Source organism: Bos indicus, chromosome 2, assembly GCF_029378745.1.
Source record: "Bos indicus isolate NIAB-ARS_2022 breed Sahiwal x Tharparkar chromosome 2, NIAB-ARS_B.indTharparkar_mat_pri_1.0, whole genome shotgun sequence".
NCBI lineage: Eukaryota > Metazoa > Chordata > Mammalia > Artiodactyla > Bovidae > Bos > Bos indicus.
In genome coordinates, this window is record NC_091761.1 from 29,022,522 (window position 1) to 29,040,005 (window position 17,484).

At 37.4% G+C, this 17,484-nt stretch overlaps 1 protein-coding gene across 2 annotated transcripts in view; it reads right to left on the minus strand.

Annotated features, from left to right (window-relative positions):
* XIRP2 (xin actin binding repeat containing 2) overlaps positions 1-4,088 on the minus strand; it is a 78,745-nt gene extending 74,657 nt beyond the window's left edge. For both annotated transcript variants that reach the window (XM_070803837.1, XM_019971629.2), the window contains exon 1: positions 3,924-4,088. The gene's annotated coding sequence lies outside the window, so the exon portion shown is untranslated. The remainder of the gene's footprint in view (positions 1-3,923) is intronic.
* Between the last annotated feature and the right edge of the window lie 13,396 nt (positions 4,089-17,484).

Consider the following 17,484-nt stretch of genomic DNA (forward strand, 5'->3'; position numbering starts at 1 on the left):
AACCTACTTGAAGGTCTGCCAAAAAGAACAGTGAAAAATGATGTGTCCAATGACAAAGTGATGGTGGAGGGCGGGGGACATGGGGCGGAAGTGCTGGGGAAGAGGGGAAGAGTTCATCTAGCACAGATGACAAGCAAACTTAGATGATTAGTAAAGTTAAAAAATAAACCAAGGATCATTCATTAAGTTGTCAATAAATATGTGGATCAGGTCTCCTTTTCCATAATTTACCCTAAATTTGAGAGAAATATGAAATGAAAAATGAAAAGAAAAATAATAACCTGGGACAAAAAGACTTTATCAAGTTGTACTTTGAAATGTATTCCAAGTCGTGGGGGTGGAGTGGGGATGGAGTGATGATTGCATGAAGCTTTGCAGAATAAAATACAGTCAAGAGAGGAGGTTTCTACTTCTCTCTTTCTAAATCTTGTAAGTTACTAATTAATGTTCTGTGCCTCAGTTTTCTTATCTAGAACTTAAAAGTGTTAAGTCAAATGAGTCAGTGGGGCTCTTTGTGTTATCTATGTGACAACTTCCTTTTATCCTTTGTGACATTTTCAGAAGTACAGCCACTCTACCAGGAATTTGGATTACCTATTGCACTGCTCACCACCAGATTATTTTTACGCCATCATTTAGGCCCATGGAGTCCCAGGAGTCATTAAATATAGCCATGCTGTCATTTGTTATATCCAACGGACACAAATAACGCATTGAATTTGCTGACTCTCAACTCTTTTAAGAAAGCAAAATCTTTGTTCTTTACATTGACTGTCTGATTGTCACTGTTCTTTGTGCTTTTCTTGACTATAATGTACAAATAGAAAAATACTCAGGTTAGTTAAATTTGCAAAAGAAAGATTTCAGTGATTAGGAAAATAAATACTGTGAATATTTCACTCTGGAATTCATAGGTAGCACTTCACAGAGGAGTAATATTGTGGGACATATGTGAAATAATAAAAAAAAAATATTTGGCCTGTTTCCCTGATTCCTGGCATAGTGCTCCTAAAACTCTTGGAATTTGATGGTGTCTTTGGTATGCGAGCTAATGAAGTAACTCCTGGCTTCATGTTGCTTGTGGGGGGGAAATATAGATAGTTTCAGGACAGGGTTTGCATTCAGAAAAACCAATTGAGTAATTAGAGAGTTGGAATATTCAGCTCTACTTTCTACTTTAAGAAAGGGGGAGAGGGATTAGGCATTGAATCCTATTACCAATGGCCATGATTCAGCCAATTTCCCCACATAATGAAATCTCAATTCTAAACAACAGCATGTAGTGAGCTTCCAGGCTGGTGGACACGTTGATTGATGGTCAGCCCAGAGAGGGCATGGAAGTTCTGTGCACCATCTCCACACAAACACTTTACTCTATGAATCTCTTCCATTTGACTGTTCTTGAGCTGTAACCCAAGTTCGAGGCTAAAGTGGGGTCAACCTGTGGGTTCTGCTCTAACTCTGGAAGTTAGTATGAGTATTGAAATGAATTGTTGTACACCCAGTTGCTATCAGAGAATTGGAGAACTGGTTGGTGTTAGAAAACATCAGTCATTTGGTATCAGGGAAGAAAACCAACAATATCATATCTTACACAGTCACATGAAAACCATTTACCTAGGGGAATTCCCTGGTGGTCCAGTGCAGGGGGTGTGGGTTTAACACCTGGTCGGGAGTTAAGATCCTACATGTCTCACAGCCAAAAAACACAAAACATAAAACAGAAACAATATTGTAACAAATTCAATACAGACTTTAAAAAATGGCCCACATTTAAAAAAAACTTAAAAAAAAAGATTGAATAAATCAGTGTTCTCAAATAGCTATTCCTGAATCAGAAAAGTCTGAAGTTAACCACAGTCTGCAAAGGATGAAACTGTAATTTGAATGAGCAAGTGGTTGTTTCAGAAACAGGAAAAAACAAATTACAATTTAATTAAATTTCAAAGTGTAACTTGAATGCTTTTAAAGAGGAGGTGGAAAACAAAAAGGACAACGTATTGTCAATTAAGTACTGTTCCCCACAGACTGTTCAATCAGAAGTCTTGAAATTATACTGCCAGGCACTTATTAAGTTGCTGCCCTGGTCTATAAATTACTGAATTTAGACATGACTTTGAGCTAACAAATAAGTGTTACAAAATGGTCTCTTACTGCCCAGTTGCATAGGTGCATGAGGAAGAAAGAGAGGAGAGAGATGGAGAAAAGTGAGAGAAGAACCAAGTATCAATTCCCTGTTCCAAGGTTATCCGGGAGTCCAACCCCAAATTGTCTCATCGTAAGTAATATTTTACCAGAAAAATAAAAAAGAATACTGATGTGCAGAAGCTTTTCAATTGTGGTAAACGTGAGAGGCAAAATGCTTGACTAGCAGACAGCTATCCATGGTAAACAACAATAAATTATATATGAACTTTGTGGTCTTTTTACCCAAAAGTCAACTTGAAGAAAGAGAACCAACCCTCTCTCCCTCTGTAATCACTGAAGACTTGAGGCTCGCCTGACGTTTTCTAAAGTGATGCTCTCTGTGATCATGAAACAGTGCCTCTCTATTTTTTAGGTGGTTACAGGCAGTTGTATCAAAGATGCCCAGTACTTCATGCAGAAACATTCATGCCAAACTCCAGACTACATTTTCCCCAAACAGCTGGCACTTTGCCATATTGTAGACATTTGAAATGCTGACTGACTTTAAAAAAAAAAGGTCTAGTTGTTTGTTTATATATTAACAGTAAAAAAGGTAAAAGAGTCAAAGATTAGGCAGAGAAGTAGAGAAATACTTAAGCATAGAATTAAAGACTTTCCCATTTTTGATCTGGTATTTTTGCTTCTAAAACTCAATGGTAATAGCTTCTAAAACTCAAAATAGGTGCTCTTTCATATTAAAATTCATGGCTCTGAAGGTAGCTGAGGTAAATATTTTACTCGTCCTTTGGCACTCTGTACATAAAATTTTAAAATAATTCAAACCAACACCAACATGTCAGTGAGCAAATAGAGCTTTGATAAAAATAAAATATCTTTCAGTTCAGCACCAGCTGGCTAAATTTAAACCCTGCATTATGTAATCTTAAAGTGTCCTTGCTTTTAGTTGGTGTCTTAATTTAAGAGAATCTGTTATAATGTCTCTTCCAAATCGCTTTAGTTTCTAACATTCTAAACATTTAAGGCACAACAGGACCAAATTAAGGTGTTCACAGGCAACTGAAGACAGAAAAAATTCATTTGAAACAGTATTTAGGGCATGCTACTTTTAAAGTAAAATCTGTCTTCTCTCTTTAAGTTTGTAGTTACTATAATTAGGGCTGGCAGATCTGACTGGCTGTGCTTTTCTTAATTCTGGAAAACATGTAAGAACCTGATTCTTTAATCCTTACTCCAGTAATACTCCCAGAGGAGATGAAACTGTGGCTGGGGCAAGAAGTACAAAATCAAACTAAGGATGGATAAAGAATACATTTCATACATTTCCCTGAGTAAGCTGCAACAGTTGAGAATATTTTAAGTTCTCTTTTTCCCTCAGCAAATTTTAAGAAATATAGTTTAGAGTTTTAAACATATTCATTGTATAGATTATCAATTTATGCTCATAAAAGATGAACTAATTTTTTCAGTTTTCTCTTTTGGCTATAACCTGAAGTATAACTTCCACTCATGTCTGTTTATCAAATTTGGCTTATTATTCTTTAATACTAAAAATAAAAAAGGACTAACTATTGATCTATAAAGAGATTAATAGATGAAGCCCTAAATGTAATAATCTGAAGTAATGCTAAATATTGTCATAAAAACAAAATCTGACTGAATATTTCCTCTGCTAACAAGTACAGTTTGACCTGTGGTCTTCATTGATCTTAAGCAATCAGTAAGAACATATTACAGCTATGGAAGTAGACATTTATCAATGGCGACGTAACACATACCTTCTGCAATATTTAGACTTAACCCCAAGTTCGTGGAAATATCATATATCTTTACAGTTCTTCACAGACTAGTTTCCTCCTTTGTACAGCAAATTTCCCAGTCCCCTGAAAGCAATCGGTGGAGTGGAGGCCAGCTCCACTGAAGGGTCTATCAAGCAAGTAGATGGGACGGCTGAATTTATTTTAGCCCTGCGTCTAAAGGATGTAACTTAGCACCTATTTTTAGGAACTGAGCTCTGTATAGGTGGAGCCTGAGTCAACTACTCTTTTCAGAAGTGTGTCTCTGAGGGCACACTGCCTCGTAGTTCCTCAGTAATGTATGCATGGTATTAACACATGTGCAGTCAATCAAACCTCCTTCTGCAGCCAGGACCATCAAGCCAACTCTCCACTTCTGAACAAAGTCTAAAAAATAACCAGCACTGATAAGGGAAAGGACTGACAGTCTTTGAATTAGTTTCATTTGTTAAATTTCAACTTTTTAAGAGTCAGGAATCTGAAAATAAAGCATAGAGGAAATGTTCCAATTTATTATGATGGAATTTGGGTTTTCAGGAAGCAGAAACACCATTTTTATTTACAAACAGCTCTTAGGTATTGAAAATATTGGATTGCTTTTTGCAGTTCACATACAAACAAAACACCGCTGTGGTATATTTGTAAGGAAGAAAGTGCTCTCTTGTTTAAAGAAAGTGAGAGAGGAAGGGGTGATAAGGCATTCTAGAGAGAATAAAGCGCACTTGGCAGAAGGAAGAGCAGGCTAGGAAAGGAGTCACCTCACATGCTCCTGAGAGAATCATATTCGGTGTCCTTTGCTGCCACTCTCCTTACTCAGCACAACCTGGAGACCTGACCCGGAAGGAAGTGGGAGAACTCGCCTAGAATTGCAATTTAGCTCCATAATGCCAACATCTAATACTGTCTAAGTAAACATAAACGAGGCAGCATCCTTATCTTTCCTCTCTTCTATTATTTGCCTCTGATAGGCTTACTGTGTACACTAATGGCCTCACAGGAAGCCCAAATAAAGAGAAAAATCAGCCTTAAAGAAATCACTTGACTCACATATTGTTTATTTCATACAAATGCTTACAAGTAAGCCATTCATATTGTTTACTAATAAAGACTAGTATATACATTACATTTTTCCATATACAATATTCCATATAATGTACTTTCTAATAAAAATAGGTCAAGGAGTGATATTCCAACTGATTAACTCTAGGAAAAAGCTTCGGAAACAGTGTTCTTGTACACCCAACAGATTTTTCAGGGCCAGGAGCCAATACAATCTAATTAGTTTAGGGTAGTGCTGTCCAGTGTGGGAGCTACTAGACACGTGATCAATCATTCAAAGTTTCAGTTTCAGTTTTGTCACTCAGTTGTGTCTGACTCTTTGCGACTCCATGGGCTGTAGCAACGCCAGGCCTCCCTGTCCATCACCAACTCCCGGAGTCTACCCAAACTCATGTCCATGAGTCAGTGATACCATCCAACCATCTCATCCTTTGTCATCCCCTTCTCTGCCTGCCCTCAATCTTTCCCAACATCAGGGTCTTTTAAAATGAGTCAGATGGCCAAAGTATTGGAGTTTCAGCTTCAACATCAGTCCCTCCAATGAACACCCAGGACTGAACTCCTTTAGGATAGACTGGTTGGATCTCCTTGCAGTCCAAGGGACTCTCAAGAGTCTTCACCAACACCACAGTTCAAAAGCATCAATTCTTTGGTGATCAGCTTTCTTCATAGTCCAACTCTCATATCTATACACGATTATTGGAAAAACCATAGCCTTGACTAGACAGACCTTTGTTGACAAAGTAATGTCTCTGCTTTTTAATATGTTGTCTAGGTTGGTCATAACTTTTCTTCCAAGGAGTAAGTGTCTTTTAATTTCATGGCTGCAGTCACCATCTGCAGTGATTTTGGAGCCCAAAAAATAAAGTCTGACACTGTTCCCACTATTTCCCCATCTATTTGCCATCAAGTGATGGGACCAGATGCCATGATCTTCCTTTTCTGAATGCTGAGCTTTAAGCCAACTTTTTCACTCTCCTCTTTCACTTTCATCAAAAGGCTCTTTAGTTCTTCTTCACTTTCTGCCATAAGGGTGGTGTCATCTGCATATCTGAGGTTACTGATTTTCTCCTGGCAATCTTGATTCCAGTTTGTGCTTCATCCAGCCCAACGTTTCTCATGATGTACTCTGCAGATAAGTTAAATAAGCAGGGTGACAATATACAGCCTTGACGGACTCCTTTTCCTATTTGGAACCAGTGTGTTGTTCCATGTCCAGTTCTAACTGTTGCTTCCTTACTGCATATAGATTTCTCAAGAGGCAGGTCATGTGGTCTGGTATTCCCATCTCTTTCAGAATTTTCCGCAGTTTGTTGTGATCCACACAGTCAGAGGTTTTGGCATAGTCAATAATGCAGAAATAGATGTTTATCTGAAACTCTCTTGCTTTTTTGATGATCCAGCGGATGTTGGCAATTTGATCTCTGGTTCCTCTGCCTTTTCTAAAACCAGCTTGAACATCTGGAAGTTCACGGTTCACATATTGCTGAAGCCTGGCTTAGAGAATTCTGGGCATTACTTTGCTAGCATGTGACATGAGTGCAATTGTGCAGTAGTTGAGCATTCTTTCGCATTGCCTTTCTTTGGGATTAGAAAGACAACTGACCTTTGCCAGTTCCATGGCCACTGCTGCGTTTTCCAAATTTGCTAGCAAAAGTTTCCTTGATTAAAATGAAATAAAATTGAAAGTTCATTTCATCAGTTGCACTAGGCACATTTCAATACTTAATTTCCACATGTGGCTGGTGGCTATGTATTAGACATTGCAGTGATAGCACATTCCTATTATTGCAGACAATTCTATGCTGATTTAGAGCACGGGATTTTAACATAGCTTTGATGCCAACTAAACTCTGTGACCTGACAAATTTCATACATTGTTTATGTTTCACTTTACTTCTCTATAACTAAATGGGACTCAGTTTACCTACTTTAAATGTTGGTTGTGAAGATTAAATGACTGTGTGTGTGTGTGTGTGTGTGTGTATAATACTCAGGAGCTTCCTTAATGGCTAAATGATAAAGAATTTGCCTACCAATGCAGGACATGCGGGTTCAGTCCCTGGGTTGGGAAGATCCCCTGGAATAGGAAAGGGCAACCCATCCAGTATTCTTGTCTAGGAAATCCCATGGTTAGAGGAGCCTGGTGGGCTACAGTCCACTGGGTCGCAAAACAGTAGCACATGACTTAGCAACTAAATGACAACCATAAATAATACACGTGAAGGTCCAAATCTAGGAAAAATATTTATTTAAAAATTATCATTATTATTATTAGGAATTTATCCTGCATATGGTTAAGAAAATGGCACTGGACCTATAATCACAACAGTTCAATTTTAGTCATGAGGATATTGACCTACAAGGTAAATACAGTAATCTTTACTTTTGTATTTGAATATAGAAGCTAATGATGCTATCATGGTTTTAGTCTTTCAAAATATTGTCAGTTACTCAAAGACAGGACTTGTAGCTTTGTATTTTCTCTTCTTACTCAAAACTGCCTGCTTTCTCATTCCATTGTAGTGATAGGTTTCTTCACTTGTTTCTGTAAGTTTAATTCAAGAAAATATTTCTTCAAACTTTCACCTTTTGGCCCTTTCAGGGAAGAAATATATTTGATTTAAATACATAAATAAAATTATTTTTTCCATATTTTCTAGTGTTTGTTGTTGTTGTTTAATTGCTAAGTCATGTCTGACTGTTTTGCGATCCAAAGCACTGTAGCCCTCTAGGCTCCTCTGTCCATGGGATTCTCCAGGCAAGAATACTGGAGTGGGTTGCCATTTCCTCCTCCAGGGGATCTTCCTGACCCAGAGGTCAAACCCGCATCTTCTGCATTAGCAGGTGGGTTCTTCACCATTGACCCATCTTGGAAGCCTTCCTTTAGGTTACTTGCTTTCAATGTGGCTACCAGAAAAGCTGAATTTGGTTTTGCATCTCCTTGCTTCTGTCATCGTTCCCTGTTATTGAATACTTTTGAAACAACACTTACTAGTTGAGAAGGATTCATTTCAAATACACAGTCTGACTTCTACATTTTTTAAATCTCTGGGGCACTTTGCATGATGAGGGTCATATTTATCATCGTTACATTCTCAGGGACCTCCAGGTCTGTTTGCATGTAGCACCTATAAGCATGTTGTGGATCACAGCAAACTGTGGAAAATTCTTCAAGAGATGGAAATATCAGACCACCTTACCTGCCTTCTGAGAAATCTGTATATAGGTCAAGAAGCAACAGTTAGAACTGGACATGAAACAATAGACTGGTTCCAAGTTGGGAAAGGAGTACATCAAGGCTGTATACTGTCACCTTGTTTATTTAACTTATATGCAGAGTATATCATGTGAATTGCTGGGCTGGATGAAGCACAAGTGGGAATCAAGATTCCCGGGAGAAATATAAATAACCTCAGATATGCAGATGACACCACACTTCTGGCAGAAAGCAAAGAGGAACTGAGGAGCCTCTTGATGAAAGTGAAAGAGGAGAGTGAAAAAGTTGGCTTAAAACTCAACATTCAAAAGACTAAGATCATGGCATCTAGTCCTATCACTTCATGAGAAATAGATGGGGAAACAGTGGAAACACTGACAGACTTTATTTTCCTGGGTTCCAAAACCACTGCAGATGGTGACTGCAGCCATGAAATTAAAAGATGTTTACCCCTTGGAAGAAAAGTTATGACCAACCTAGATGGCATATTAAAAAGCACAGACATTACTTTACCACCAAAGGTCCGTCTAGTCAAAGCTATGGTTTTTCCATATGGTTGTGAGAGTAGGACCATAAAGAAAGCTGAGGGCCGAAGAATTGACACTTTTGAACTGTGGTGCTGGAGAAGACTCTTGAGAGTCTCTTGGGCTGCAAGGAGATCCAACCAGTCCATCCTAAAGGAAATCAGTCCTGAACATTCATTGCAAGGACTGATGCTGAAGCTGAAGCTCCAATACTTAGGCCACTTGATGTGAAGAACTGACCCATTGGAAAACACCCTGATGCTGGGAAAGACTGAAAGCCGGAGGAGAAGGGGATGACAGAGGATGAGATTTTGGATGGCATCACCAACCCGATGGCCATGACTTTGAGTAAGCTCTGGGAGTTGGTGATGGACAGGGAAACCTGGCGTGCTGCAGTCCATGGGGTCACAGAGAGTCAGACATGACTGAGTGACTGAACTAAACTGAACTGAACTGAGCTGAACCTAAAAGCTTGATAAATTCTTTCCAGAAACTCTGATGGATCCTCAGTTGGTTTGTTTTTTCTCCTGAATTTTTAAAGCTCCTCTGTCGATGTATCCTTTTGGGTTTTCGTTCGACCTCCATACCGTGATATGGTAGTTCTCTGACTCCTTTTTCTCCTGATGCAATAGCAAAAATGCTTCTATATATGGAATCTCATCTCTTTTCTCTGCTCTTTTGCAAAACACTTTTGTGAGATTGTATGATAGCTGAGTGGAGGTTGGGAAGATCCCCTGGAGAAGGAAATGGCAACCCACTCCTGTATTCTTGCCTGGAAAATCCCACGGACAGAGAAGCCTGGCGGCTACAGTCCATAAGGGTCACAAAGAGTTGGACATGACTGAGCGACAGCATGCAATGTTCCCATTGAGAACAATTAGAAAAGTTGAATCAATTACAAAAAAAGTATATTAAAAGCATCAAGGATCAGCCAAACATAAGGACTAGAGGGAGTACCTTCCAAGAAATATGATTTTTCAAGTGTGAGCTAAGAATCTGAAGCTGTCCCTGGAGGTTATTTTTCATTTCTAGATGCAGATGAAGCTGACAATCCAGGCTAACTCAGGAAGAGCACTGAGGCTGAGGGACAAAAGAACAACAATAGTTTTGGCAGTTGCACAGGACTGGGATAACAAAACTGGAGAGGAGAAGGACCTCAGATTTATTTTGCTCCTCAAGACATTGGCTAAGTTTCAAAATTTCACAAGACAGCAGGCTATAGTCATAAGCCCAAACACAGAAAAGTGGGATAGCCTACATTTTCATGATCTACTAGGAGGGCAGGAGACAGCTCAAATCCTCAAAGGAAAGGGGAATTGACTTTTAAATAATCTTCAATAACTGCTTTGTCTCTGGGGGTGCTTGATAGCGCAGACTGAACTGGAGCTGAGTGAGGATCCTGTCTCAGCCCCTAGAAGACGGAAGACAGATGAAACAGCAAAGGAGGGACCAGTTTAGGCATAGGGTGATAAAATTAATGACTTGAATTGACTTAACAAGAGCCAGTCTCTCTTCCTCAATTTACCAAACTCAGAAGCTTTACGGGGTGTGTCACTACATATCCAAGCTGAAGACCTTTGAAAAGTAGAGCAGAGATAGGATCTGACAGATTCTCCATAAAAACTTAAAGTAGTCAGCCTCTCTACTTCCTCTGCTCTGTCTGCCTAGCAGAGGAGAGGCTGACCTCTCTAATTAAAGTATATCATCTGGAGGTGTTTAAACCTTTGTTTTTTGAAAACACAATGCTTGACTTTCAACTAAAAAAAGTACTTGGCATGAGAAGAGACAGAACATTGTCTCTACTTACAAAAGGGAAAAAAGCAGATATTAATAGATGGTTAATTACATAATAAGGACTTTAAAACAATCATGATTTCTATATTTAAGAAAATACAGGAAATATCACAAGATGTATATAAAAATATGGAGAATTTTGCAATAAAGTCAAAATTACAAAATAATAATGAAATGGACATTCCAGTGCTGAAAATACAGTATCAGAATTTAAAAACTTGAGGGATAGTTTAACACCAGATGGGAGACAGTGAAAGACAAGATTAATAATCTGGAAGACAGGTGAATAAAAAATAGAAAGGTTTTGTTTGGGTATTTTATATTGAATATCAAAAAGTGTTCATGAGATTTTCTGTAGACATATGCTATTGTTGAATCATATAACTACCGTTCATTAAAATGTAAGCCTTTTTTTTGCATATGTTACTGACAAGCCACATTACATTCTCTTATTTTTTAAAAATTTATGCCTAAGTGAATGGTAATGGCGCCATCCCATTAGTCCAGCATGCTTCTGCCATTTACCATAGTTTTCTCTTCACAAACTGCAATATATGTTTTATCTAAGTGAATGATAAAGAATATTGAACAGAAAAGAACCACTGACATATTTAAAGTCATAGTGCTGCTAACGACCTCCTTCTGAGGGGAAACTGATGTATGAGTTTAGGTTCATTTATGTATATACAATTGTATTGTTCTTGGTGGTTTGATATAAAATGTATTGATTAGGAGATTTCAAAATTCTACGTGCTTCTTTACTGGGTCATCAGTTATCTTGAATTTATTCCCTTATTCTACTTTTCCTGGTACCATTTGTTGGTTGAAGACTATTATCCTTGACAAAAAGTATAGACACTCTCTGGGAATTCATTTGGCTCACTTTCTTTTCTTGTTCATTAATAGTACAAATTTCCAAGAAAAGCAGTGAATCTTTTTTTCTTTAATTTTCTCTTAATAAATATAGACTTTATGAAAAAGAATTGTATCAGAGTGATTTACATATATTTTCTTTTATTGTTACAAAAACACCAAGATTTTTGGTATTATTACAACTTCATATTAGGAAACTGGGGGTCAGTGAAGTTAAGGAACTCCTTCAAAGACAAAAGTTAATAATCAGCAGTATTGGAAATTAGATTCAGTTTTGTTGATTTCATATATTTGGATCATTTGGGATATGTTATTTATCCTGACCATAATCTACACATTCTATCCAATCACTGTTATGTATGCTGGATGACATGCTTTGAGAGGGACACTTGTTCAGTTTAGTTCAGCTGCTTAGCAGTTGTGTCTGACTCTTTGTGACCCCATGGACTGCAGCACGCCAGGCTTCCCTGTCCTTCACCAACTCCCAGAGCTTACTCAAACTCATGTCCATTGAGTTGGTAATGCCATCCAACCATTTCAACCTCTGTCGTCCCCTTCTCCTCTCACTTTCAATCTTTCCCAGCTTCAGGGTCTTTTCCAGTGAGTCAGTTCTTTGCATCTGGTGGCCAAAGTATTGGAGCTTCAGCTTCAGCATCAGTCCTTCCAATGAATGTTCAGGACTGATTTCCTTTAGGATGGACTGGTTGGATCTCCTTGCAGTCCAAGGGACTCTCAAGAGTCTTCTCCAACACCACAGTTCAAAAGCATCAATTCTTCGGCGCTCAGCTTCCTTTATAGTTCAACTCTCAAACCCATATATGACTACTGGAAAAACCATAGCTTTGACCAGAAAGACCTCAGTTGGTAAAGTAATGTCTCTGCTTTTTAATATGCTATCTAGGTTGGTCATAGCTTTTCTTCCAAGGAGCAAGCTACTTTTAATTTCATGGCTGCAGTCACCATCTGCAGTGATTTTGGAACCCAAGAGAATGAAGTCTGTCACTGTTTCCACTGTTTCCCTATCTATTTGCCATCAAGTGATGGGACCAGATGCCATGATCTTCGTTTTCTGAATGCTGAGTTTTAAATCAAGTTTTTCACTCTCCTCTTTCACTTTCATCAAGAGGCTTCTCAGTTCTTCTTTGCTTTCTGCCATTAAGAGTGGTGTCATCTGTATATCTGAGGTTATTGATATTTCTCCTGGCAATCTTGATTCCAGTTTGTGCTTCATCCAGCCTGGCATTTCACATGATATACTCTGCATCTAAGTTAAATAAGCAAGGTGACAATATACAGCCTTTACATACTCTTTCCTGATTTGGAACCAGTCTGTTGTTCCATGTCCAGTTCTAACTGTTGCTTCCTGACCTGAATACAGATTTCTCAGGAAGCAGGTAAGGTGTTCTGGTATTCCTATCTCTATGGGAATTTGTTGTGATCCACACAGTCAAAGGCTTTGGCATAGTCAATAAAGTAGAAGTAGATGTTTTTCTGGAAATCTCTTGCTGTTTTGATGATCCAACAGATGTTGGCAATTTGATCTCTGGTTCCTCTGCCTTTTCTAAAACCAGCTTGAACATCTGGAAGTTCACAGTTCATGTACTGTTGAAGCCTGGCTTAGAGAATTTTGAGCATTACTTTACTAGTGTGTGAGATGAGCACAATTGTACGGTAGTTTGAGCATTGTTTGGCATGCCTTTCTTTGGGATTGGAAGGAAAACAGACCTTTTCCAGTCCTGTGGCTACTGCTGAGTTTCCAAATTTGTTGGCATATTAAGTGCAGCACTTTCACTGCATCATCTTTTAGGATTTGAAATAGTTCAACTGGAATTCCATCATCGCCACTAGCTTTTTCATAGTGATGTTTCCTAAGGTCCACTTAACATTCCAGGATTTCTGACTCTAGGTGAGTGACCACCTAACCATTGTGGTTATCTGGGTCATGAAGATCTTTTTTGTATAGTTCTTCTGTGTATTCTTGCCACCTCTTAATATCTTCTGCTTCTGTTAGGTCCCTACCATTTCTGTCCTTTATTGAGCCCATCTTTGCATGAAATGTTCTCATGGTATCTCTAATTTTTTTGAAGAGATCTCTAGTCTTTCCCTTCCTCTTGTTTTCCTTTATTTCTTTGCATTGATCATAGAGAAAGGCTTTCTTATCTTTCCTTGCTATTCTGCCTTCAAATGGGTATATGTTTCCTTTTCTTCTTTGTCTTTAGCTTCTCTTCTTTTCTCAGCTATTTGTAAGGCCTCCTGAGACCACCATTTTGCCTTTTTGCATTTCTTTTTCTTGGAGATGGTCTTGATCACTGCCTGCAAAGTAGGTAGACTCTAGAAAGCTCCTTTGTGCATTGCAGCAAAGTTAACTAATAGTGGACACTCTAAAGACAAAAAGAGTGGATGAGTGAGAACTTTACAGCTGGGACATCTGCGCTTCAGTCACCTGATGATAATCCCTGGACCAATGGGGCCAATCTAAGATTTTTAGAATTAACAACTAAATGTCTAGAATCTGCAGAATTAAAGAACTTGAATATTTAAAGCCCCAAATTCTGTGTTATTATCTAGCGTACATGAAGTACTAGTCCACCAGTTAGAGTTTAACAATCTGCTTTGAACATTGTTGATGACATGACCCATTCAGTTCTCATGCAAGCAGGATTAGGATATTAGTAACTAAATTGTAGCTCAATTTAATTAACAGCAATTTTCACCTGCTCAAGTTTAATTCCATTAAAATTATATCACAATATTAAGGAAGCATGAATAAGTCCTTCAAGGATATATAACTGACATTTAAATTGTATCTCATAATGTCATATAGGATGATCATGAAATTTATCATGCAAACCAGAATGCTTTAGAGAGTGAACAGAACACTATAAATAATTATGATAACACAATAGCACAAGCTGTAACAGTCCAGGACAAACAGGATGGTGGAATGACATGACTAATAAGCCTAATGTGGACCCTCTTGACTCACCATCAGGGTCTGCATTCAAGAGACTGGTGACCTGGCTCCCAATATAAAATAGTCCTTTACTAGGTACTTCAGCATGTGAATCATCTCTACTCTTTAAATATAATTTGGATAAAACATGTTCCCTATAACAAAGATGGAGATGAATTAAAGAACTACAGGGACTCTATGAGATTTGATTCAGATAAAGTTAATACTAGGGTACAGTTTGGTTAAAAAATGACAGATGACTAGGTATTCCTAATAAGCCTCATATTAACTGTCAGTTAAAATAGTAAAAAAGAATAAAGCAGTCCAAAATATCATGGATTGCTAATAATGAGAGAGCTAGAATATTAAAGGGATGCTATGTTTGTGTAAGAGAGAAGATGAACAAAGAAGACAATGAGAGAAAAGAAGAAAGAAGAGGAGAAAATATGCTGACTTTTGTATAGAATACCCAACAGTGGTTTCAGTCTGAGTGCATGAATCACGGTTTTGGATGACACATTGCATAGAGAACCCTCCGAATCAGAAGGCGACGCATAATTCTCTCAAATAAGAGAGAAAGACTGACTCACTCCACAGTCTCATGTTGCTCTGACCAAGACTAGGAGGTCTTCTCTCAATATCATGTGAATACCTTCTGGCCCAAGCCGCACTATAGCCCTGACTCATCTCCACTCCTACCCCTCTGACAATACATCAGTACATACACTACATCTCTCAGAACAGAATGGAGAAGTGGGTGGGTTGTTAGGGTTCTAAAGCGGCACTTTAGACAGTAGATGGAGGAACTCTGTACAATTTGTCATGCTTTGCACTATGCAAAGGCAAGTTTATACACTATACCTGATAATCTCAGTTTACTTCTGTAAGGTAGAAGGTAGAAGCTTCAACCTCTACTCAGCAAATTTGGATAGGAGCAAAAATTAAAGCTTTTAGATGTAGTTCAAAGAGAAAATGGAAAAATTATGGTAAGAATGAAGATCCAAGTGTTCCATGATGGCAAAAAAAAAAAAAAAGAAAAGAAAAAATTCACTCACCCTATGTGAAGGAAATGGCAAGCCTGAATCAATCTCAACACAGTGCAAGTAAAGTAAATAAGTCAAGATGTCATAAAGAGGCACTGCTGGAGGAAGGCAAAAGTGTATTGATTTGATGAGGCCAGTTGAGAGCATAATTCTGAGAATTAGTTTATTTTTTAAATAGCTGAAAAATTTACAGTTATATTCTTCATTTTAACATTTACATTCTTGATGTGCTCAAGAAGATTCATGAAGAAAAGCCTCTACAGAACTATAATACGTGTTATTAAGGAGAGAATAGGATGAAATAAAAAAATGGGAAAAGTGAAGGCTATAGTAGGTTGCAAGAAAATGCAAAATTCAATAGAAATTAAAGTAGCAGTTGAGATAGCAAAGAGCATGTAAGAAAAAGATGAATCCAATCGATGAAATGGGAAAAGATTTGAGAAATTTTTTGTAATGCAGGAGTGAAATCACAGAGATGAAAATGATGGCCTAGATAATGATGGATATGAAGGACAGAGATATGATCAAAGAAAGAGAACTATTTAGGGGAAGAAAGAAAAAAATAGCAAGGACACAAATAATTAAGTTTAAAAGAAAAGAAAAAGTTTTCAAGCTGAAGAAAGATCTGAGAAGACAAAACCAAAGGCTCATCAAGATACCTGGATATGCCCTTATAAATTTTTGAATTTTAAAGATAAAAAATAATGAACAAGGAAAAAGACAAGCTAGTCTCAGAGTTCTCACTGAGACATTATGTACCATGATAGAGTGCGATATAGTGTATGAGGGGTTTTGCTTTTGTTTGTTTTTATGATGGACATAGACTGAATGGACAATTCTCTTTATAGACAAGTACCTGTTATTTATGTATGAGGCACATAGAGACATATTTTCAATAAATAAAAAATTTCTCAAAGCAAGTAGTTAATATATCCTCAGTAGGGAAGCTGCTAAAATATATCTGTAAGCCTACAAAAGATGATTCAAATCAAGAATTAAAGAATGAGAAATTTATTGTATAAAAGCTTTATTATTTGAGTTAAAAGCAGACAAATATTGTAAACACAGTTATAAAACTGAATGTAAGGACTTCCTTGGTACTCCAGTAGTTAAGACTCATCTGTTCCACTGCAGGGGAGAGGGCAGGTTTGACCCCTGGTCTGGGAACTACAATCCCACATGCCACACAGTGCAGCCAAAAAAAAAAAAAAAAAAAAATTGAGTGTAAACTTCCCCCACATCCTTGAAAAAGCATATATGGGAAACAACATTTTAGTATTCGTAACACCTTATTTTAAAATATAATAATTCAGGGTTCTAATCACAGATTAAAATAAATTATGTGACATTAAATGTCAAGAGCAGAGAGAAAGCAGGGGAAATAAAATCGAGTGTGTATTTTTTTGGAATTTGATGAATTTATTCAAATCACTCACTCATACATTCATTCATTGAGTAGGTCAGTCATCAAATATTAATAGAGCAGCTGTATATCAAGCACAATAGATAGTGTTTATAGGATGAACAAAACATCCATGGGCCCTAGTAAATACACAAATAGATATACTATACAGGGATAAGTTGATGAAGGAGAAGAAATCAGCAGTATGAAGAAGAAAATACTTTGGGTTGAGTGGTCAAGGAACACACCTTAAGGTAGTGACCAAATTTCAAATTTTATCAGGAAAATAAATACAAAAATTAAAGAAAAAGAGTGAGTTAAAAAACATGATAAACCAATACGACACACTAGCCCCAACAAAAATTACAATTTACAAAGCTACATTAACTCAAATATAGTGAAATTGGCATTGAAATCAATATCCTTTTAGTGGAATAAAAATAATCATTCTGGTCAAGCATACAAAATGGAATTAGTTTTCTAGAGCATAGAAACTCAACTAAATAACTGGAAAAAAGAAAAAAAGAACATTTCAAAGTCACACCTTATATTTCAAATATATATTCTAAGCTCATAAAATACTTAAGCCTAAATGCAACAAACAACCATAAGAAATAGAGACACGTACGTATTTTTTCAAAGTCATATATAGTCAGCATTTCACACAAGAGAGTA